This window comes from Sminthopsis crassicaudata, chromosome 4 (assembly GCF_048593235.1).
Source record: "Sminthopsis crassicaudata isolate SCR6 chromosome 4, ASM4859323v1, whole genome shotgun sequence".
Lineage (NCBI taxonomy): Eukaryota > Metazoa > Chordata > Mammalia > Dasyuromorphia > Dasyuridae > Sminthopsis > Sminthopsis crassicaudata.
Genome location: NC_133620.1, coordinates 22,185,314 through 22,209,901, shown reverse-complemented (window position 1 = coordinate 22,209,901; position 24,588 = coordinate 22,185,314). Strand labels below are relative to the sequence as shown.

Below are 24,588 nucleotides of genomic sequence, written 5' to 3'. Positions count from 1 at the left end.
GTTTCAAGTCTGCACTGAATCCCCCGAATGACCCTGGGTAGGTCACTTTATTTGTCTCAGTGGAGTTTCTTCTGTAAAATGGAGCAGATGAAAAAAATTAAAAAGGGGTCTCCTGACCCTGGCTCTGGCTTCCCCCCCTCTGGGGACAGTTTTTATGCTTTTTGCACACAGCAGGTGCTTAATAAATGCTTGTTTCTCTCTTTGTCTCTTCTTGGCCACCCCAAGCCGTCCTTCCAATTCAGAAGTACGAGGGAAGCAACAGCCTGGTCCCAGTGGTGAAGGGGATGAGCGACAAGAGTTGGGGCAGGGAAGGGGCCACGGTTGGGGGTCACAGAGCTTTTCCAGTCTCTCTCTTCTTGGCCTCCCTCAACCTCTGGGACTTAACTCTTGCCTCAGGAAAGCGACACCCTCCAGGGGGCGGGGCCTTGTTGCCAAGGGGCCTCTGAATTTCCAAAAGGGGCGATGCCCACTTGTCAGGACCGCTAGAGTTTGGGGGCTTTTAGCCAAGAGGGGGGGAGGGAGGAGCTCGTGCCTTCCTCTAGCAAGTCAAATTTTTTAATAAGTTAAAAATAAATGTTACGAAATGTTACAAAATAGGGGAGGGAGGTGGATCAGAATAGGGGTTTTTGACTTTTCGTATGTCAATAAGCATCTTTTAAGCACTTACTGTGTGTCAGGTAACCGTGTTGTGGACCCTCCACAGCAATCTGATGGCGCCTACAGCACCCTAACTGAGGAGTCAGGACCTCTAGTGTCGGTGTCCCAATCTCCCTCTGTCCCCCACACAACGGCTCCCCCTCCCCCCCAACCCTCCATGGCGTCCCCTGGCTCAGAGATGGGCACTCAGCCTCCTCTCCTGGGATGCCGGAGTGATTTTCCTAAGCTCTCACCTCCCTTAACAGTCAGTGGCTCCCTATTACTTCCAGAATCAGACTTAGGCTCCTGATCTCCGTTAATGAAGCTGCTCCCCCCACTCCCTCCCCCCCAGCCTCCCGAGAGTCTCAGCCCCCTCAGACCGGATCCCCTAACAGCCGGGCCGGCCCCCTGGGCTGGGAGCTCCGGCAGGACGGTAATTATCGCAGGTGATTAAGCTCTAGTAACTCAGCAAATCAGGACAAGCTGATACAAAGTAGCTACTAAGTATCTTCCAGACTGAGATCACCAACTGCGGAGGGGAGGAGTCGGGGGGGGGGGGGTCCGAGAGGAGGAGGTGATGGGGGGCAGGGCCTTGGAGGAAACTCGAGAGGAGGGATCGAGGCAGGGAAGAGAGTGAGGAGGGGAGGGGGAATCCAGAAAAGGGAAAGGGGAGAGCAAGGCGGACACAGAGGGGGAGGGGAGGTAACAGGTGCAAAAGGGGAAGGACTAAAATGGAAACTCATCTCCTACGACCCCGAGCCTCAGTCTTCTCATCTCTGAAATGGGGATCACGCTCTTCCCGCCCAAACGAGCCAGACAGCGTCCAGCTGGGGGTGGCTGCGAGATCCGCTTACAGGTGGGGAAGGTGAGCCACAGGAGCCGAAAGGAGCCATCTGTGGGCCCCCAGGCAGCGCCACCATTTGAACCCAGGCCTTCGGACCCCACCTCCGACCTGGTGGATTAGAAACCCCCTCCCCCCCACCTCTCGTGTAGGAACCTAGGATGATCCCATCAGTGGGAGACTGAGAAAGGACGGCCCCTGGTCACGGCATTCAGAGCCCGCCCAGCCGAGGGGTCCGGGGCGGGGACTGCAGAGACGTCGGGGGAGGAGCGGGGGCTCGCCCTCTCTCCCTCCCCCGCGGGGGGGCTCGGACTCTTACCTGCCCCGGCTCGGGTTCCTGCGGAACTGGACAGAAGGGGGGCGGGGAGCGGGGGCCGCGGAGCGGGGGGAGCCTCGACTTCGGTTCGCTCTGGCTCCGCCTCCCCCTCCAACTCACGCTGCGTGGCGCGGGGCGGGGCAAGCCTGGGGAGCAGTTTCCTTTCCTCCCCTCCCCCCCCCACTCACTGCGCTCTTAAAGAGACAGGTCTCCACAGCTTACAGGGCAGGCCTGGAAAAGTAATGCCAAACTCCCCCTTCCTCCCCTCCGCTCTTCCCCCATACTCCTCCCCCGCTCCTCCCCACTGTCCCCGGCCTTCTGGAGGCCCGGCCTATTAAAGAAACCACGCCTCGGCGGAGCCTGAGGATTGGCCAGAGGGAGAAGCCCCGCCCTTGGGGAGACTCGCGCTCCGAAAGAGTCCGTAACGATCGAGGGAGACATCCTACTCCTCTCCCCCCGCCCCCAAACCGCCGGAGCCCCGCCCCGCAAGCAGGAACTGATCCCGGGTAACGAAAACGGAGCCGGAAGATGATTCTCCCTTCCCCTCCCTTCTTAAAGAGATAGCGCTTCTCCACCCCCCCCCCAAAAAAAAAGCGGAGCTTCGAGAGCTCTCCGCCTCCGAGTCCCCAGGCCCCGTCCGGTGTTGAAAGGGACACTGAGGGCGGAGAAAAGAGGCTTCCCTGAACCCCGGGCCCTGATTGCGGCCTCCTCCTCGAGGGCGTGCTCAGAGACCCCTGAACCCCTGAACCCTGGGCGCGGCCTCCTCCTCGGGGGCGTGCTCAGAGACCCCTGAACCCCTGAACCCTGGGCGCGGCCTCCTCCTCGGGGGCGTGCTCAGAGACCCCTGAACCCCGGGCCTCCTCCTCGGGGGCGTGCTCAGAGACCCCTGAACCCCGGGCCCTGATCGCGGCCTCCTCCTCGGGGGCGTGCTCAGAGACCCCTGAACCCTGGGCGCGGCCTCCTCCTCGGGGGCGTGCTCAGAGACCCCTGAACCCCGGGCCCTGATCGCGGCCTCCTCCTCAGGGGCGTGCTCAGAGACCCCTGAACCCCGGGCCCTGATCGCGGCCTCCTCCTCGGGGGCGTGCTCAGAGACCCCTGAACCCTGGGCGCGGCCTCCTCCTCGGGGGCGTGCTCAGAGACCCCTGAACCCCGGGCCCTGATCGCGGCCTCCTCCTCGGGGGCGTGCTCAGAGACCCCTGAACCTCTGAACCCTGGGCGGCCTCCTCCTCGGGGGCGTGCTCAGAGACCCCTGAACCCCGGGCCCTGATCGCGGCCTCCTCCTCGGGGGCGTGCTCAGAGACCCCTGAACCCCGGGCCCTGATCGAGGCCTCCTCCTCGGGGGCGTGCTCAGAGACCCCTGAACCCCAGACCATCATTGACCAAAGGAAAAGTGAGACTCAGGGTGGCCCGATGGCTTCTCACAGCCACCCAGGACTGGCATCCAGGCCCCGAATCCATCACTTCCTCCCGTTGTGACTTTGAGCAAGCCTCCACCCTCTCTGGACCGCAGCTGGCGGTTACCCAGGGAGACAGGAGAAAATTTCCAACAGAAGCTTTTGCAAAAGTGAATGTCAAAAACTGTCTCTGCTTGTATTTTGGGAGAAAACAAAAACTACCCGAAAAGTAAATAACGTTAAAAATCCCAAACTTTTTAGGGCCTTGCCAGTCAGACTCCCAAGGAATTATTTTACAGATCCAGAAAAAATAATAAAGTTTGTCCGGAAGAACAAAAGGTCAAGAATTCCAAGGGAATTAATGGAAAAAAAAAATGCAATGAAAGAGATATAGCTGTGTCAGATCTAAAACTGACTGTTATAAAGCAGCAGTCACCAAAACCCTTTGGTACTGGCTAAGAAATGGAGAAATTAGGCTCACAGGACAAAATAGTCAATAACTATAGCAATCTAGTGTCTGGCAAACCCAAGGACCCCAGCTTTGGGGATAAGTTCATTATTTGACGAAAACTGCTGAGAAAATTGGCAGCTGGTGTGGCAGAAACTAGGCACAGACCCACACTTAACATTGTACATCAAGATAAGGTGGAAGTGGGTTCATGATTTAGAATAAAGAGTTCTAGTATAAGCAAATTAGAGGAACATAGGATAATTTCCCTCTCAGACCTGTGGAGGAGGAAGGAATTTGTGACCAAAGGAGAACTAGAGATCATTACTGATCACAAAATAGAGGATTTTGATATCAAACGAAAAAGCTTTTGTACAAACAAAAGTAATACAAGATCAGAAGGAAAGCATTAAACTGGAAAACATTTTTACAGTCAAAGGTTCTGATAAAGGCCTCATTTCCAAAATCTATAAAGAATTGGTTCAAATTCAAGCCATTCTCCAATGAATAAATGGTCAAAGAATATGAACAATTTTCAGATGAAGAAATCGAAACCATTTCTAGTCATATTAAAAGATGCTCCAAGTCATCAATCAGAGAAATGCAAATTAAAGACAACTCTGAGATACCACTACACACCCCTCAGATTGGCTAAGATGACAGGAAAAGATTATGACGAATGTTGGAGGGGCTGTGGGAAAACAGGGACACTGATACATTGTTGGTGGAGTTGTAAATGGATCCAGCCATTCTGGAGAGTGATTTGGAACTGTGCCCAAAAGATTATCGAACTGTGCACACCCTTTGATCCAGCAGTGTTCCTACTGGGATTATATCCCAAAGAGATCTTAAAGGAGGGAAAGGGACTCATGTGTGCAAAATTATTTCTGGCAGCCCTTTTTGTAGTGGCAAGAAGCTGGAAACTGAATGGATGCTCATCAGTGGGGGAATGGTTGAATAAATTGTGGTATATGAATGTTAAGGAATATTATTGTTCTGTAAGAAATAGCCAGCAGGATGAATACAGAGAATCCTGGAGAGACTTACAGGAACTGATGCTGAGCGAAATGAGCAGGACCAGGAGATCGTTATATGCTTCAACAACAAGACTATACGATGATCAGTTCTGACACAATGATCAGTTCTGACAGAGGGGCTCTCTTCAACAATGAGATGATTCAGACCACTTCCAATTGTTCAGTGATGAAGAGAGCCATCTACACCCAGAGGGAGAACTGTGGGAACTGACGGATTACAACACAGCATTTTTACTCTTTTTGTTTATTTGTTTTTGATTTTCTTTCTCATTTTTTTTCCTTGTTTGATCTGATTTTTCTTGTGCAGCAAGAGAATTATATAAATATGTTTGCCTATACTGGATTTAACATATATTTTTGCCATATTTAACATATGCCACCTAGGGAAGTGAGTGGGGGGAAGGGAGAGAAAATTGGAACACAAGGTTTTGCAAGAGTCAATGTTGAAAATTATCCATTCATATGTTTTGAGAATAAAAATCTTTAATAAAACAAAACAAAACAAAACAAAACAAAAAACCAAAACCTGTGGTTACCTTTAGATCTCTCACCTCCAAGCCTTTGTCCAGGCCAAGGAAACAGAGATGGAGTGTAGGCCTGTATTGGCTCCAGGCTGGCACAATGGTGCTGTCATCCTGGGCGATTGTTCTTTCAGGGTTTGGGTCCTACTTCTCCTGGCACTGTGACCTCCCCAAGAGCAGAGACTCTGGCATGGCTCAGCTTTTATCATGTTTCCCTACAAACAGCAGGCTCTGTGTAAGTGTTTGTTGAATCTGAAATTCCTGCCAGCAGGGGCCAGGGCTGGGGTGGGGGCAAAAGTCCCTGGGCTGGGCATCTGGGGCCAGGCAGAGGGAAGGAATGGTCAGGGTCCAGCTTGGGCCTCTCCTCCTCTGGGGCTGGGCCTGGGCCCCCCCCATCTGGGTTCCCCGGGCAGCTTGACTCACTTTTCCAGTTCGACTAACTACCAGTTCCTTCTTCTAGCCCTCCGGGTTCTGGGCAGCCCCAACATTGACTCAGGAACATGCCCGGAGAAGATGGCATCAGAAAGGCATCTGCAAATGTTTGGAGAGACCTGGGGCTCCTCCTGTGTTCCCGCAACCCGGATCTCTCCAGCACCAAGGGCAAATCCTGCCAGCACCCTCCTCTGGTTTTTGGAACCTGATTTCAGTTAGATAAGGGCCCTAGCAGGGAAACAGTGACCCACAGTTGCCTGGTTCTCCTCGAAAAATACCTGCAGCTTAGGTCATCAGCAGGTCCAGGAGCCTCTGCAGAGCAGAAGGCCCACTCAATTATTAGGAGGAAATAAACCAGGCCTTTGCTGAGATTCTGTCCGGTTCCGAAGTCTTGGTCCCAAAGAGCAAAAAGCTCCCTCCAGTCCTCTCCCTGAAGTGGGAGGCAGACAAACAACGGCAGGCCCATGCCGGTCAAGCGAGCCAGACCCACGTCTTCCTTTCATTAGGAGGCTGGGAAGGGGGAGGCAGAAATGGGGAAGGTCCTCACCAGAAGGGGAGGAAAGGCGTTAATGCGAGACGGGGTGTCCAGAACTAGAGGGGCCCTGAGGCACTAGGCACCCCACTTTAGGAGAAGCCTGGAGAGAAGTAGACCCGGGACTTCACCATGTAAGGCATGTGCAGGGTCCCGGGACTGAGGGGGCAAGTTGAAGCAGGTGGTCAGCAGAAGCAGCTGATCCTGAGGAGGCAAGTCCAGTCCCTGATCCGATGCCATAATCACAGCAGGCCTTTCTAGAACATCTACTGTGTGTCAGGTTCCACACCTGAGAGGCAAGTGCTGCTATCCCACTCTAGGTGGGGTGAGGAAACGGAGACAGACTGGGTTACGTGACTTATCCAGGATCAGCTAGCACCCTCCTCTGGTTTTTGGAACCTGATTTCAGTTAGATAAGGGCCCTAGCAGGGCAACAGTGACCCACAGTCAGTATCTGAGGCTGCATTTGAACTCAGGTCTTCCTAACTCCAGGTCTGGTGCTCTAACCATTGAATCGCCCAGCTGCCTCATGGCTTAAAGCAATTGCTGAAATCTCTCTGGACCTCAGGTTCCTTATTTGTTTAATAAAGGGATGATCGTGAGGACCTCTGAGGTCCCTTCCAGACCAAGATCCAGGAGGTTTCCAGAATGAAGGGAGATTTCAAAAGAAAATTAACAACCAGAGCTTCCTAAAAGTGGAGATGGTGAGCTCCTCCTCACTGGGGGACCTCAAATGAGGCTGAATTCTCTATTCATGGGCATGTTGTAGAGGAAATTCTTCTGCAGCCTTCCGTCCACTTCTAAAATCCGATGATTTGGATGAGCTTGAAGGCCATTCAGACCTCCAGATCTTTTCAGATGACTTCTTTTCTGGCCATGCTGCATCATCTGGCACTTAGGAAGTCAACCCTGAATCCCCTTGCAAGACTCCACATCAAACCTCCTTACATGTTATGATTCACCATGATCCAACCTTCTAGACAGCTGAGATATATTCCCCCCCCCCCCCAGGCTGGGGTTAAGTGACTTGCCCAGGGTCACGCAGCTAGGAAGTATTAAGTGTCTGAGACCAGATTTGACCTCGGGTCCTCCTGAATTCAGGGCTGGTGCTCTACGCACTGCGCCCCCTAGCTGCCCCCAGCTGAGATCTATTTGAACATCGACTACATCATCTGACGTGTTTGCTCTGTCTCAGATTCTATACCTTCATTCAAGTCTTAATAAAAAACGTTCAATAGCATGGGCACTCCCCTGAAAACATCCTGACCAGCTGGCATTGAATCACTGAAGACTATATTTTTAATTTAGTTTATTTAACTCATTATTTATTTAATAGGTGAGTTTTGATTTATTTGTTAGATTATTTAAAACTTAAATATAAATAAAGAAAAAAATTGTCATGTGCACAGCAGAACAGAGTATTCAAAATAGGAGAAAATAAATTTCCATTTCAAGAAAACCTACATGATAAATATTACACATCATGTTCAGAGCTGTTCATCCTTTATTTGCTTTCCTTGTAGGATTTCTTTTGTTCCTTGTGTTCTCTGCTGTGTACTTTATTTCTTTAATTTATTTTTTTCTTCTTTCTCTCCTCTTCCCCAAGAAGATCACCATTAAGGATGGATACATTTATAAAATATATATATGTATATCTATATATCTATAATCATATACATTAAGAATACTCTGAATTCACCTAACTATCCCATCAGCTAGCTCTCATTTCTTCATCTTGTACACAAGAATAGCAAAAGAGATTTTTTTTTTCTCCTTGCTAAAAATCTAGATAAACTATGTCTGCGGCAGATTCCCTAATCCACCAAATTAGGAACTGTCAACAAAAGTTAGTGAAGTTAATTTGACAGGAGCTCTTCTTGAGGAAACTATGTCTACTCTTTGTAATTACTGTTTCTCTTTCTAGATGATAACTAAGCATCCATTTAATAATATGTTCTATTAAATTCAAATTAAAACAAGGATCCTAAATCTATAGTAAGGATCTCTGTGAGTGCATATTGGATTAGAAAATCATATCCTAATATTATCAACATTTTATTATCTTTTCATTTATTTTGTTAAATATTTCCCAATTACATTATTATTTTTAAAATATTTTCATTTATTTTGTTGAATATTTCCCAATTACATTATTATTTTTAAAATATTTTCATTTATTTTGTTAAATATTTCCCAATTACAATATTATTTTTTTTAATATTTTCATTTATTTTGTTAAATATTTCCCAATTACATTATTATTTTTTATTTTTTTTAATATTTTCATTTATTTTGTTAAATATTTCCCAATTACATTATAATATGGTTTGGGCAGCTCTGAGTTTTACAAGCAATATGGGTTTCCTGGGTTGCATGTTTGCTATTTCTGCTGACTTGGTTAACACATTGATCAGTTTTTTTTTTTTTTTTTTTTTTTTTTTATGAAGGATGGCTCTCTGGAGAGGAAGGGGTGGGATATATCTGGAAAGTAAATTGATATTAAAAGATATCAAACATTTTTGAAAAATGAATATGGCAAGGCCTAGAATTTGGACAGGAATAGAATTCAAGCTTAGTGGTTTTCAGACTGCCATTCTTTTTTTTTTTTTCTTCTTTCTTTCCCCTTCCCTTAAGAAGATTACCATTAAGCGTGGACACATTTATAAAATATAGACACCTACATCTATAATCATACACATGAAGAATATTCTGTCAAATTTGTCTCCTTTTAGTCTTATGATTCCTTTCTTCTCCATGTGCTTTGTAAGATCAGTGACTGTGGCTCAGCACCCCCTTCTCCCGGTTCTTTCTGTACCCAAAGCTGCCGGGAATCAGGGCCACAGAAGTCAGCTAGGGACTCTCTTACACTTCCCTCGAGTTTTGCCTCCCGTAGGACATTTTTGATTTTGTTCTGTTCAATCTAGAGATCGTTGCTTTTGACAGAGAAAACAGAAGGCAAAGCAAAACTGAGCAGCTCTCCCTTCTCTCTGCCATCATTTGTCTTTATCCCATCCACCCGTAGCATCATCCTATTTCTTCTATAATTTTTCTCCTTCTCCATATAGGGGATAAAACCAGACACCTTTATTGTCAGTTCTCCCCTTCCTCCACTCAGAGTGAACTGACATAATCCTTATAAGCCAGTGTCACCCATTTGGATCATCCTCTGGATAAGCCTTTAGTCCCATAATTCTGTAAATGGGTTTTTAAAATCTAAGTTGGTCAGTGTTTTCTGCAAAACAATATCTCTCCATTAGGGTTTTTTTTTAATTGAACCCAAATTTACCTTCTTTGCCTTCCAGCCCATCTCCATTGGAAGATTAAAAAAAAAACCCAAAACCTCGATAACATTTACATTGGGTCAAACAAACCGGATTTCTGAATGGGCCATTTTAAAACTGTTTTGGCCTTCCCCCTGAGTTCATCCCCTCTCTGTCAGAAGACGGGTAGTGTGTTTCATCTTGATTCCTACACGAGTGGTTGTTGCCATGGACCTGTCCACGAAGAAGAGGAAGGAGCGAGCCCAGCCACTGAGCCCATTTGCCTCCTCTCTTCTCTCTCCCCATTCAGTCAATCCCTTTTCTTCCCTTTTCAATCACTGCTCTTCAGCTCTTCGTGGTCCTCCTAATAGAGTTAATTTTGCTTAAAACTTATCCCCTGCTTCCCCAGACTCCTTCCCATTCCCTCCCCTCTTCCTCCCAAATTGCATGTGTATTTTTCCCTTCTTTAGCCACAAAAGTGAGGTTCAGTAGTTGCCCAGGCCCCTCACCTTTTCCTCCTTATCTGGATAATCTTCTATACATTCTACCCCTCCTCTTCCTTCTTGCTTTCCTATTGCCTTCTTTTTTCCCTCACTTTCCTTTCTTTCTTTAAGGTAATCAAAACATTAAAAAACTCATTCCTGCCCATTGGATTACTAGACTTTTACTTTGATCCCTGATTAATGATAGGTTTCTGAAGGGATCCATGGACCATCTCCCTGCCATTTCAGCCTTGTTTAATCTTTAATGATTGTTCATTCATATTTACCTTTTTATGTTTCTCTTGACCAGTATTTTGCATATGTAGTTCCGATCTTTTCTTCAAGAAGTCTCTATTTCATTAAATATCCACTTATTTCCTGTATTGTTATACATAAATTTTGCTTGGTAAATTTTTCTTGGTTGTATACATTTTTTGTTTGTAAACATTTTATATTGTCTGTAAACATATTTTGTTTTGTTTGTAAATATATTTGTTTGGTTGTAAAAAGATTTTACATTCTAGATGATCAGAGTCCAAGTTCTCTGTTCCTTTATAGTTGTGGCTGTCAGATCATGTGTGATCCTTTCCAAGATGCCTTAGTACTTGAGTTCTTTTCTTCCAGCTACTGAAAATAATTTTTTTTCCTTTCATTGAAAGCTCTAGATTTTATTCCAAATGTTTCCAGGAGTTTTTATTTTGGGATTTCTTTGAAGAGGTAATTGGTATAGTCTTCTATTTTCACTTTGTCCTATGGTTCTAAGAGGTTTAGGCAGTTTTCTTTTATTCTTTCTTGAAATACGATTTCTGAAATCTTTTTGGTCATGGCTTTCACATAGTCCGATGGTTCTTAAATTCTCTCTCCTCCATCTGTTTTCCAGATTAGTTGCTTTTTGATTTGAGATATCATCTCTATATTTTTTCAATCTTTTGACTTTGTCTTAACATTTCTTATTTTTTCCTAGGATAGTTGACTTCTGTTTGGTCTAATTTTCAAGGCATCTGTTGCTTGGGTAAGGTTTCCTACTTCTTGTGTCAAGTTGCTAATTCTTGCATTTCCACTCCTCCCCACCCCGCCCCCCGGTGCTTTTTTGTTTTCCTGTTGTTTGTTCTGGTATTCTCATTTCATTTATAAAATCATTTTTAGTTTTGTAAATTAAAAAAAAAGTCTTGCTTCATTCTTTTCAGGAATTCTAGTTGGACTTTGTGCTCCACAACTGCATCACTATGTCCTCCCACCAAGGGAGTGACTCCATGAATGTATGAATGAGGACAAAGAAGATTTATTTAAAACTTATATAAAGCACAAACAAAAAAGTAAGAGTCTCTGTTCTCTAGAAACTCATACTCTGATGGAAAAGACAACATATATGGAAGGTTTCATTCCAATTCAGATGGAAAGGTTCTGTAGTATTCCGTGTGCAGCGAAGGCAGATATCCATGCTACTTTCTTTTTTTCTTTTTGCTCAGGCAATTGAAGTTAAGTGACTTGCCCAAGGTCAATACTTTAAGAAGTATTAAGTGTCTGAGGCTGGATTTGAATTCAGGTCCTCCTGACTTCAGGGCTGGTGCTCTAGCCACTGTACCATCTAGCTGTCCCTCCATGCTACTTCTTTAACTCCCTCCATCTCCTGAATTAGCCTGGTTCGCTTTGTAACCAAAGCCACTAAGATGCAAGCCATGCATGTCGAAATAGACCTAGGAGAAAATATTTAGTCCAATTGGAATAGGTGTGTGCCTTATACTGTAGGGCTCTTATAAATAATTTAATTTTTATTACATAGGAATCACTGTTGACAGAAAGAGCACTGATTTGAGTCAGAAGTCTTAGGTTCAGGGTTAGGCTTTCTATTTATTTCCTGTATGATCCTGAGCAAAGTAAATCCACTCCTGAGCCTTATTTTCCTTATGTGTAAAATGAGGGAGTTGGACAAGGTCATGGATAATTCAAACTTTTCTGCCTCATGGATCCCTAGGACAGTCTTACAAAGCCAATGAACTTCTTCTCAGAAGGATGTTGTTTTTTTTTTTTTTAAGTCATTGAAAGACTATTTAATTTCAATTAGACTTTCATGAAATTAAAGATGTGATTTTCCCCATATTGAATAAATTGGCCCATGGACCCCGAAATCTATCTCCGTAGAGGCCTGTGAATCACATGCTAAGACACGGACAAACTCATTTCTGAAGTCCTTCACCTCCATGCCTGCAATCACCAATGACCCAGACTATATACTTGGTTATGAAATTAACATTTTCATTCCTAAGAATTCCCCTGTAGCCTATAATCTGATGGTCTCCATGAAATATTTCTCTCTCTAGGGCAAACCTGTGCAATTCTTTTATTAGGCCTGTTAGCAACCAAGACCAAAACCAAAAGATTCCAGGGGTCCTTTAGAGGCCTAATAGACCCATCAGGGGGTGGAAGCTGAGAGGTTGGCCCTGGTCCAGCAGGCTTACAAGCTATCTTGGTTTTACATCTTTTTTTTTTCCCTGTTAAGTGACTTGCCCAGGGTCACATAGCTAGGAAGTGTTAAGTGTCTGAGGCCATATTTGAACTCAGGTCCTCCTGACTTCAGGGCTGGTGCTCTGTCCATTGCACCACCTAGCTGCCCCTAAAATTCTTTTCTTCAGACAAAACCTGAAGATGTTTCTGTTTTAGGCTTAATTATTTATAGAAAAAACAGTTTGGTCCTATAAACTATTCCATCAATACCTAATTATTCTCACATTAATTTTAGAAAGGACTAAAATTCTAGACTAAAGAGTTCAAACCTTGGACCTATATCTTATTATGGTAGTTCAGATGTGCTCCAGTGTTAGCCCATAAGATAAAAGATTTAATATTGAGTTCATACTGATTACCTGCCATGAATATAGAAATTTGTCATAGAAAGAAAAAGGACATAGCTATAGTAAGGAGGGGATACTTCCCTAACTTAATGTCAATTCAAAATAGGAATCACTGAAACAGTGGTACAGCTAACCTCAGAATTTTGTCCAGGTGGAGAAAGTCTTCATTCAAGAAGAAATGCTACACTAAGGTAATCAGGCCAGGATTATCCCACCTCAACCCAGACTCAAAGTGGCCATCCTCACCTTTCCTTGAGATAAAACTCCATCTGAAGTAGTTGCCAGAGGCCATTCCTATTGCCTGCTGCTCTTATTGATCCATGGCCCAATAGCATTTCTTGATCATCCTACCTGAAATCAGACTACATCAATTATAGTCCCACAAAGTCTAACATCAAGGTCCAATAATCATAGTTTGGGGTCCGTTATTAAGAATCATATACACACCTTTGATGTAGATGAAAAAAAGTTTAAAGGTTCTTACCTTAATCTTTCCAGGATTGGATGATACTCATTCCTCAACTATTCCCCAGGGACAGATATCTACTTATAGAGGGCTGGAACTCTGGAGAAGTATGCTTGAAACAAGGAAACTTGCAACAAAGTGTTACTCAGTGGAATAGATGAAATGATGGCTCTCTAGTTCCCATATATACTTAGTACTCAGCATGGCGATGTCATGGCTCTCTAGTTCCCATAGATACTTAGTGCTCGGCGTGGCGATGCCATGGCTCTCTAGTTCCCATAGATACTTAGTGCTCGGCGTGGCGATGCCATGGCTCTCTAGTTCCCATAGATACTTAGTGCTCGGCGTGGCGATGCCATGGCTCTCTAGTTCCCATAGATACTTAGTGCTCGGCGTGGCGATGCCATGGCTCTCTAGTTCCCATAGATACTTAGTGCTCGGCGTGGCGATGCCATGGCTCTCTAGTTCCCATAGATACTTAGTGCTCGGCGTGGCGATGCCATGGCTCTCTAGTTCCCATAGATACTTAGTGCTCGGCGTGGCGATGCCATGGTTCTCTAGTTCCCATAGATACTTAGTGCTCGGCGTGGCGATGCCATGGCTCTCTAGTTCCCATAGATACTTAGTGCTCGGCGTGGCGATGCCATGGCTCTCTAGTTCCCATAGATACTTAGTGCTCGGCGTGGCGATGCCATGGCTCTCTAGTTCCCATAGATACTTAGTGCTCGGCGTGGCGATGCCATGGCTCTCTAGTTCCCATAGATACTTAGTGCTCGGCGTGGCGATGCCATGGCTCTCTAGTTCCCATAGATACTTAGTGCTCGGCGTGGCGATGCCATGGTTCTCTAGTTCCCATAGATACTTAGTGCTCGGCGTGGCGATGCCATGGTTCTCTAGTTCCCATAGATACTTAGTGCTCGGCATGGTGATGTCATGGTTCTCTAGTTCACACATGCTCAGTGTGCTATAATGATGTAATCACATTGAGGTATATTAGGGCTGAGAGGACTGGAAATGAGACATTCCATCTTTGACCATCCTCCTGGTGGTTCTCCTGCCTCCTGCCTCCTGCACTAAGATTAAGGCTGGTCCTGAGATCCTCGGGAAAGCTAGCCTGAGCATTACATCTACTGATATGAGTTCACAGATGTTGAGTTGTTGCTATTTTCCTTCAATGAGCCACCAATCAAAATTATGCAGGGGAGGAGTGGCTTGTTCCTTGGGGCCCTAAGAGACTTGTTTAGCCTTGTACTTTTTACCACAAATTCACACACAATAAATAATTGCTCTAACAGACACAATCAATCACTGGGCTTGTATCCCAAGGAAATCTTAAAGGAGGGAAAAGAATCCACATATGGGAAAATGTTTGTAGCAGCTCTTTTTGTAGTAGCAAAAAATCGGAAAGTGAGTAGATGACCATTAGATGGGGAATGACTGAACAAGCTGTGGTACAAGAAGGTAATGGAATATTCTATAAAAAACTTAGAACAAGCTGATTTTAGAAAAATATTGACATGAACTTGTGTGGGATGTGAGAGACCCCTACTCAAAATGACTACTCAATGATCACTCAAAGTAGAAAGCAGAAAGCTTGCTTATTATAGCTTCTCATGAGAGGCAGGCAGTCCAGCTGTGAGAGATAAAGTACTCACAGCAGGAGGGCGGAGGAATCAGTGAGTATACACAGCTTTTATAGATTTTGTTCCAAGAGATTACATCACAAGTGAGAGCATTGGGGGGGGGGGGTAACTAACTGGTTGGTGCTATCAGGAGAGATTGGAATGGAAGGTGTCTGGTTTGGGCCTTCAGGTTTTAGAATCTCGAGCAGACAGTGGTCAAGCTAATAGAATAATATCGATAAATGTCAAACACTGCTAAATGTCACCAACTTAGGTCAAGTAAATATGCCTATAATTAAGGTTTAAGTAAATATAGGCCTGTACATATTGTGCTTATGGAGGTCATAGGGAAACACAGGAATAATGAAAATAAGAAAAAGAATTCACACATTACTATAAGTTCTTCATCTTCCCATTCTACACAGATTGATGCTGAGCAAAACAAGCAGAACCAGGAATACATTGTACACACACATTGGGCAACTCCAAAAGGCATGGTTCTTCTCAGCATCCAGTGATCCAAAGCAATCCCAATAGATTTTTGGCAGAAAAAGCCATCTGGATCCAGAGGACTAAGGAGACTGAATGTAAATTAACACATGCTATGTTCACTCCTTTTTTCTGTTTTTTTTTTTTTTGTTTTTTTTTTCCCCTCCCCTGTGGTTTTCCTTCGGCTCTGGTTTTTCTCTCCCAACACCATTCATAAAATAATGTGTTTTGAAAATAAATAAATTTAATAAAAAAAAAAGACAAAGTTTCCAAATGTTTTTAAATGGCCCCCCAGTTCAGCTTGGAAAGGTCCCCATTCTTCCAATGGCAAAAGTGCAGAATTTCACAGTATCTTAACAGCCAGACTGTCAAAATCTCTTAACTGCAATGAAGTTGGAAAGGATTCTGATTCTCTCTTCTCCCAACAGTGAGTTAAAATTATTTTCTAACTTATTAAAAGAAAATATATCAAGTTGGGAAAGGAGATGTGACCATCTCCAACCAAGAACCTCCCACTAATGTGGAGGAAATCTCTAAGACCCCATATTTATGGTTGCTATTGTTCAGTTATTTCAATAACATATGACTTCTTGGCAGAGGGACTGGAGTGGTTTGCCATTTCCTTCCCAAATTCATTTAACAGTTGAGGAAGCTGTGGTAAACAGGGTGACGTGACTTGTTCAGGGTCAGCTAGTGTCTGAGGCCATATTTAAACTCATTAAAATGAGTCTTCCTGACTCCAGCTCTGGCGTTTTACCCACTGAGGCACCTATCCCCCTTAAGGAGGAAGAAATGGGAGAGGTAAAAGCCAATATGTCAAATTCTAGTCTGAGTTTCCATAATTCAAAGAGAAAGAAGCTATAACTGCTAAGCTGACCTTCTTTCTAGCGTTACAGTTGTTTTTCTCTCTAGTCCTTACGCTCTTTTTCTGACTCCCAGTTAATTCATTTATATTCTTTGGATTAGGTCAGCTGCTGACAATCAGAGATAATTTTTTTTAAGTTTTAAAGAGAAGCTGGTATAACTTTTATTGAATATTTATTTATAGAAGACTTTGGGGCCTTAGTTAACTAGTCTTAGGACTCCAGAGGTTAAGCCCCAAAGTTAGGAGTTGATAAAATTAGAGAATATAGAAAACAGATAGATCTCTGATTGCTTGAGTGTTAGCTGTAGGAAAGGATCTATCTCATGGGGAACCTCCATATTAGTGGAGAAAGTAAAAGAACCTTTTAGAACAGGCTATTTTAAAGGGAGCCTCTACTTTAATAGGGAAGCTCTTAATTGGAAAAATTTTCTTCACAGAAAGAAAAACAGATTGAGTAAAACTAAAAAATTTCAAATATTGGCAAAACGAAGAATCTACCAACATCAGTGGCTCATTTGCTCCAAACTGGTTCTGGGAGATTGATCAATAAAATCCCATAATTCTCTAAAGGTAAAGTAATAAAAAAATTCTATTCTTTGGCTCTGGAACAGTTTCCTTAAGCCCTTTGTATTCTCAAGTCATATTTTACACAGTTTAAGAGCTCTCTCAATAAACAATTTCCACTCCTTTGAAAGTGTTCCAAATTACTATTGATCAGAGAAATGCAAATTAAGACAACTCTGAGATACCACTATACACCTGTCAGATTGGCTAAGATGACAGGAAAAGATAATGATGAATGTTGGAGGGGATGAGGAAAAACTGGGACACTGATGCATTGTTGGTGGAGTTGTGAAAGAATCCAACCATTCTGGAGAGCAATCTGGAATCTATGCCCAAAAAGTTATCAAACTGTGTTTGCCCTTTGATCCAGAAGTGCTACTATTGGGCTTATATTCCAAAGAAATACTAAAGAGGGGAAAGGGACCTGTATGTGCCAAAATGTTTGTGGCAGCCCTTTTTGTAGTGGCCAGAAACTGGAAAATGAATGGATGCCCATCAATTGGAGAATGGCTGGGTAAATTATGGTATATGAATATTATGGAATATTATTGCTCTGTAAGAAATGACCAACAGGAGGAATACAGAGAGGCTTGGAGAGACTTACATCAACTGATGCTGAGTGAAATGAGCAGAACCAGGAGATCATTATACACTTTAACAACAATACTGTATGAGGATGTATTATGTTGGAAGTGGATATCTTCAACAAAGAGAAGATCTAACTCAAATCCAACTGATCAATAATGGACAGAATCAGCCACATCCAGAGAAGGAATACTGGGAAATTAATGTGGACTACTTGCATTTTTAGTTTTTTCCCAGGTTATTTTTACCTTCTGAATCCAATTCTTCCTGTGCAACAAGAGGACTGTTCAGTTCTGCACACATATATTGTATTTAAGATATACTATAACACATTTAACATATATGAGACTGCTTGCCACCTATGGGGGGAGGTGGAGGGAGGGAAGGGAAAAGTCAGAACAGAAGTGAGTCCAAGGGACAATGCTGTAAAAAATTATTCAGGCATATGTTCTGTCAATAAAAAGTTATAATTAAAAAAAAAAAAGAGCTCTCTCTCTGGTCATCCTCTGCTAGGCAGAGAGTCTATCTCTATCCCAGGTTACCAAACATTTGCCCAGCGGGGATGCTGTAGCAATATTTCTGCCTGACCCCATAATTCCTGTAAGCATCTCCAACCAAAAACCTCCCACTAATGTGGAGGAAATTTCTAAGACCCGATATTTATGGTCGCTGTTGTTCAGTTGTTTCAGTCGCATATGACTTCGTGGGCAGAGAGACTGGAGTAGTTTGCTATTTTTCTCCCCAGTTCATTTTACCGATGAGGAAGCTGTGGTAAACAGGGTGAAGTGACTTGTTCAGGGTCACACAGCTAGTGTCTGAGGCCATATTTGAACCCTTTAAGATGAGTCTTCCTGATTCCAGTTCTGGCGTTTTATACACTGAGGCAGCTACCCCCCCTTAAGCATATTAAGTGAGTACTTAATAAATGTTTATTGTCTAACAGAGGTAGAATCCTTATCCCAGTGATATCTAAAACCAGCTTGTGTTCACATAATTCACTTCTCAGAAACTATGTTTCTTCAGCAAATATTATTTATGTTTACTCAATCCCCTGGAATGAACACGTGTCCCAGAATTTTGGTGCTGTTCCAACCTCACCTTTGTATAACCTTGGCTTAAAGGGCCTCCCACTCTCAGGTTTTTTGGACCCTTTCTCTGAATTTGCCAACTACAGACATTGCTTTTGGGAGATAGGAAGAAAACATGGGAAAGGGGGAGACAAAAAGCTATTGTTATCCAAAAAAATCCAATTCTTAGTTTCTCTGAGCCTTTTAAAATCCGTTTTTCTGTAATCCAGTCTGCTTTCCTTTCTCCTATCACTATTTCCAAGAGGAAGGGCTCTCCTCACTAGCTTCCCCCATTTTTCCCACTCAAAATCCAGCTCATTCTGTTTCCCAGAATCATATCCAGAAATAACATTTTTATCGATGAGTCCTACATCTTTCAAAAGAGAAAATTATCATTAAGAAATTATTACTATTTGGTGATTGTTTTTTGGCTGAGAAATCTCTGTTCTTCATTCCCTTTTCACTGATTCTTTTTCTTTTAAATGGGGTGTGTGCCCTTCCAAATTACACATTTGAGAGCACTGAAGGATCAACTTTTCAGATATCAGAAAAAAATTTACAGTCACAGATATTAATACTACCCCCCCCAAAAAAAAGAAGATGGTGAAAAAATCATGAAGTACCAGCTCAAATACCTACTTATCCATATAGGCAAAATCTCTGTGATAATTCTTTACGTAAGTATTAGAGACACAACAAGTAGGTCCCCCAGACAAAACTATCTCAGATTCAAGATAGTCTATGGGTTTGCATCTATTGCAGTCCTCCCTGATATGTTTCTCTTTACTAGTCAGACAGAAGATACAATTAGTTCAAAATAGACTTTGAAATAATACAGCAACAAGAGTAGCGAGAGAATAAATTTGAGCTTCATTATCCCACAAATACATGTCAAGAGTGATTGGCCTTTGAGTCTACTCCCGTAAGTATGTGCAAAGTGCTTAGCTTCATGCTGGTCTGGGGGAGAAAGGACTTACTCCCATTAAGCATACAGCATCCAGGGAAAAGTGAAGATATTTAGGGAGCTAGAGTGACCGGAGCGTACTCATGGGCAGGCTGTTTATAACTCAGAAGTTCTGAGACTTTGAACATCTACTCTATTACTGTTGACCCTTAACTGGTTCCAAAGAATTGCTATTCACAAATATCCTACTGTTTTCTGTGGGTCATGGCCAGGTATTGCTCCACGTATCCTTTGAACATGATCTAATGGAGAGGACAACAGTATTATTCTCAACCTGCCTAGAAATGGACACCATTCCTCTGGGGTTAAGTGACTTGCCCAGGGTCACACAGCTAGGAAGTGCTAAGTGTCTGAGATCAGATTTGAACTCAGGTCCTCCTGAATTCAAGGCTGGTGCTCTATCCACTGCACCACCTAGATGCCTCTCACCATTCCTCTTTTAATTCAGCCTAAAATCACACAGGGAAAAGTGGCTCATTTAAGCTCAATGTAGAGACAAATGTCCCAGCAGTGAGAGGGTTAGAGCAGATGGTCCCATGGCCAGTGCAGATTCTGGTGTCAGATGGATCAGGTCTAAATACTTTGCTCTACCTCCCCAGGGCTTTTGGACACAGCTGGCCTCTGATGCCCTTGCAGCCCATCCTATGTGTGACTTGGGAAAACCTCTTCAGATAAACTGGGATAAAGCCTAGAGGTTCATGGTTCCCTTTGAATTCTGTCTATGCCTTGATTACTGAGCAAGTCAATCTAATAATTTGGCTGGTCTAAGAACTCTGTCTCCATCACTGCAGAAAAAGGAGATCATATAGTGAGGAGGGCCCCCTCTATTCCTGATTTGAGATCTCTTCGGTCAAAGGACTCACCAGTGAATGGCCAGACTATTGATGAGGACTCTGTTCTCTGAGGCTGGTTCCTAAAAAGCAAGCTCAGTCAATTGCCAGGATCGTGAACCTAGAATCCTTCCGTTGTGGGGGCACCTGCCAGATCCTGGGCTCTGCTGACCTGGCTTTCCAGAACCTGGGGTATATGAACCCCCGGAGGAGGGAGGACTTTTTTTCAGAGGATCTTTGCTGAATTGTCCAATTGGATGTTTTCAAAAAGTTACAAAGACTCCCTTCCCAGTCAGTATTTTCCCAGGAGACAAGGGGTATGTTAGCTCTTGTCATGGTTAGGGGAGGAGTAAACCCAGAAATAAGATAATGTGGCCTTGGATTACTGTGCAGGCAGGGGAGAGAGTGGGATGAAAGGTTATCTCTACTACATGGCATTGGTTTCAGCTGACATTCTTTTCTCCACAAAATAATATTTCTAAGAGCAAAGCAGAAAAAAAGGGGGGGCAATATTCTTAGAAAGAGAGATTGCTTAGATCAGGGTTCTCAATTTGATCCTTGGGTTCATAGGTTCATAAATTCAAGCTGTAAAGAAATCAAAAGGCCATCTAGTCCAAGTCCAACAGGGAAGGAAATCAAGACCCAGAAAGGTTAAGTAAGATTCTGAACTAACCACTTAATTGAATGGGGAAAGAGACTGCCCAAGGACGGAGGGGAATAGATAAAAGAAATAAAGGAAGACAAAATAATAATTTAAGTAAAGTTCATAAGCTTTACTAGGGAAAGGGTAGACAGAGAGGAGGGGAAAAGGAGGAGAGAATCTCTAGAAACAGATGAATGTGAAAGTAGGTTAACTCTTAAAAATTTAAGTACTGACTTAAAAGAGAAAGAGGATTTTTAAAAAGCAATATTAAAAAAGACAAATGGAGGGAATCAAGTCTAATACTCAACTTTAAATGGGAGTGGACTAAAAAATCCAATAAAAGGAAAGAAAATGGCAGAAGGAACAAGACAACTAAGCCCAACAATCTACTGAGAATAAGAAACACACTTAAAAAATAAAAGACACAGAGGGAATGAGTACTAAGGCTACAAAAAACCAGACCAAATGAGCAGGAGTTGCTGTCACAATCTCAGAGTTGGTGACCTGGGTTCATGTACCATCTCAGAGGGGTATTAACTATGTGACTCTTGTCAACCTCCCTGTGCCTCAGTTTCCTTCTCTTGAAATTGGCATTGTGCTGTTTTTCCTCTTCATATTTACAGTTGTTTTTTTATGGCATAATTTCCAAGAAAGTTATTCTCAAATGCTTAAGCCTGGCCTCTCCCAGAAACTTCATTTCCTCACTACCAACTGGACTTGCCTGTGGCTTTTCAAACTTAACGTGGCCAAAACACAATTCAAGATCTCCTCATTTCAACCCCAGTCCTCTTGCTCAGATCACAGCCATCTGGTCACCCAAACTGCTCATCTGAGTCACCTTTGACTCCCCCACACACATCGCTCCTTACTCCCACATCAAATTATGGAATCATAGAGTTTGGGCTGTAAAGGTTCCTTGATGTTATTCAGTCTTGCAGAGTTGCCAAATTTGAGAGTTGTAAGGGCACTAAATGGCCACCCAGGTGTCCCACTAAAACACACCAGACAAGTGAGCATCTAGTCTTTGCTTGACAACCTCCATGAGAGGAAGTCCTCCAGTTTTTCCATTAGTAGTTTGAGTCTAAATTAGCCTCTTTTCAACCTTTATCCCCACTGCACTTGCTCCCACTTCTGCTCTTGGGGACCAAACAACAAATTTAATCTCCAATGAACAGGCAGTTTTCAGAAAAAGAAATCAAAGCTATCAATAGTGACATAAAAATGTTTTATGTCACTATTTATTAGAACAATATAAGTTAAAACAGCTCTCAGGTACTACCTCACCCCTATTAGACAAGGTAATATGACCAAAAAGGAAAATGACAAAAGCTGGAGAGGAAATGGGGAAAAGGAACATTGGTACACTATTGGTAGAGTTTGGGAGAACAATTTGGAACTGTGCCCAAAGGAAAAACTGTGCATACCCTTTGCTCCAGCAATTCTACTACTAGGTCTATATCCCCAAAAGATATTTTAAAAAAAGCTGTTTGTACGAAAATATTTCTAGCATCTCTATTTGTGGTGGCAAAGAGTTGGAAATGGAGAGAATGCCTATCAGTCAGGAAATAGCTAAAAAAGTTGTGCATTGAAGTCCAGCTCCAATAGTGAAACAGGAGTGTGTTATGCAGGGGCCAGGCGGAGAGAATTTGATATGAACTCTTCAAGCGTTATTGATCAGAGAGAGAAATATATATATATATACTTCCAATGCTTATAGGCTTGGTACAAAATACACTCTGATATTCCTACATCCTTTCCAGTAAGCACAATCTTCTGAGATGCAAATAATTAAGCCAGGATCTTGGCTACTTCCATAGAGATGTAAACAGTTGAGATACATACAGGTCAAAGTAAAATTATCATACCAGTGTCCTCAAGCACCTTTCTTCCAAATGCCTTTAGTCTCCTTTGTGGGCTGCTTTTCCTGCCCTAAGTTCAAAGGAATGTCTTTGATCCATTATATAGTTGAGTTTGCATTTTGCTTCAGTCGCCAGGTTTCTTATCAACATATTAATAAGTATGTCTCTGCTCTTGTATATAGAAAAGGGAAGTTGGTGAGCAACTGTATCAGCTACTGTAAGTATCAAAACCTGAAATGGATTCTTTCCTCTGGGCCAGTTGTGGTATATGATTCTGATGGAATATTATCGTGATATAGGAAATGATGAACAGAATGCTTTCAGAAATACCTGAACTGTTGCAAATTGAAGCGAGCAGAACCAAGAGAACACTGTACAGAGTAATAGCAACATTGTAGGATGATCAACTGTGAATGACTTGGCGGCTCTCCTCAATACAATGATCCAAGACAGTTCCAAAGAATCTATGAAGAAAAATGCTCTCCACCTCTGGAGAGAGAGGAACTGATAAATTCTGAGTGCAGATTGAAACATCCATTTTAAATGTTCTTTATTTTTCTTGCTTTTGTGTGTGTGTGTATGTTTTCTTTTGCAACATGACTTATATGGAACTATATTTTGCATGACATTACTTGCCTTCTCAAAGGGTGAGCCAGAGAGAAGACAAAGAAAAAATTTGGAACTCAAAATTTATTTAAAAAAAAATTTATACTTAAAAATATTAAAATAAAATCACATTGGCATCTTCTTCTCCTTCTCCTCCTTCTCCTCCTTCTCCTCCTCCTCCTCCTCCTCCTCCTCCTCCTCCTCCTCCTCCTCCTCCTCCTCCTCCTCCTCCTCCTCCTCCTCCTCCTCCTCCTCCTCCTCCTCCTCCTCCTCCTCCTCCTCCTCCTCCTTCTTCTTCTTCTTCTTCTTCTTCTTCTTCTTCTTCTTCTTCTTCTTCTTCTTCTTCTTCTTCTTCTTCTTTTGTTAAGGATAGTTTGAGGTCACACTCCCTGTGGGACTTTACTGGGTCCCACATTAATTTAAGGACAATTCTGGACTGGACATTTACCCGCAGAGATAGTTTTTACATGTCCATGGATGGCCATAATTGTCTTTTGTTTCCCCAGGGTTTAACACAGTACTTAGGACATAGTATATGCTTAATTAATGCTTGTTTACTAGGAATATTTACACAAACTGATAGAAAGTGTCAGAGCCAGGAGAACATCATACCTTAACGGCAAGATTGTGGGGGGGTTTTCGTTTGTTTTTGCTGGAGCAATTGGGATTAAGTGATTTGCCCAGGATCACACAGCTAGGAAATGTTAAATGTCTGAGACCAGATTTGAAGACAGGTACTTCTGACTTCAGGGCTGATGCTCTAAACACTGCGCCACCTAGCTACCCAGTAACAGCAATATTATAAGGATAAATGTGAATGACTTAGCTATTTTCAGCAATATAAGACAATTCTGGAGGATGAATTATCCTTCAGATGAAAAATGCTATCTGTCCCCAGAGAAAGAACTGATAGATTTGAATATGGATCAAAACATACTTTTTTAAACTTTGTTTTTCTTGGATTTTTTTTTATCTCTTTTTTTTCATAACATGACTAGTATGGAAATATGTTTTATAGGACTGTACATGTTTAATCTTTATCAGATCACTTGTCTTTCTCGGTGAGGGAGGAAGAGAGAAGGAGAATTTGGAACTCAAAACTTAAAAAATGAATGTTAAAAAATATTTTTCCCTGTTATTGGGGAAGAAATAAAATTCTAAATAATTTAAACAAAACACTTGCTTATTGATTGATTGATCTCCTAAAACAAATCCAAGACCCACACTTTCCTAAGGATATCTCTGCTCTCACCTGGAACTACGGACAAGTGGCATTT

At 43.0% G+C, this 24,588-nt stretch overlaps 1 protein-coding gene across 4 annotated transcripts in view; it reads right to left on the bottom strand.

Annotated features, from left to right (window-relative positions):
- The window catches only part of YIPF1 (Yip1 domain family member 1), a 29,134-nt gene extending 8,779 nt beyond the window's left edge, over positions 1-20,355 (bottom strand). The window contains exon 1 of one of the 4 annotated variants that reach the window (XM_074265876.1): positions 20,237-20,355. The gene's annotated coding sequence lies outside the window, so the exon portion shown is untranslated. Of the gene's footprint in view, positions 1-1,490; positions 2,245-20,236 lie in introns of those variants that run through there. The other 3 variants (XM_074265873.1, XM_074265874.1, XM_074265875.1) reach the window with 3 other exon arrangements.
- Between the last annotated feature and the right edge of the window lie 4,233 nt (positions 20,356-24,588).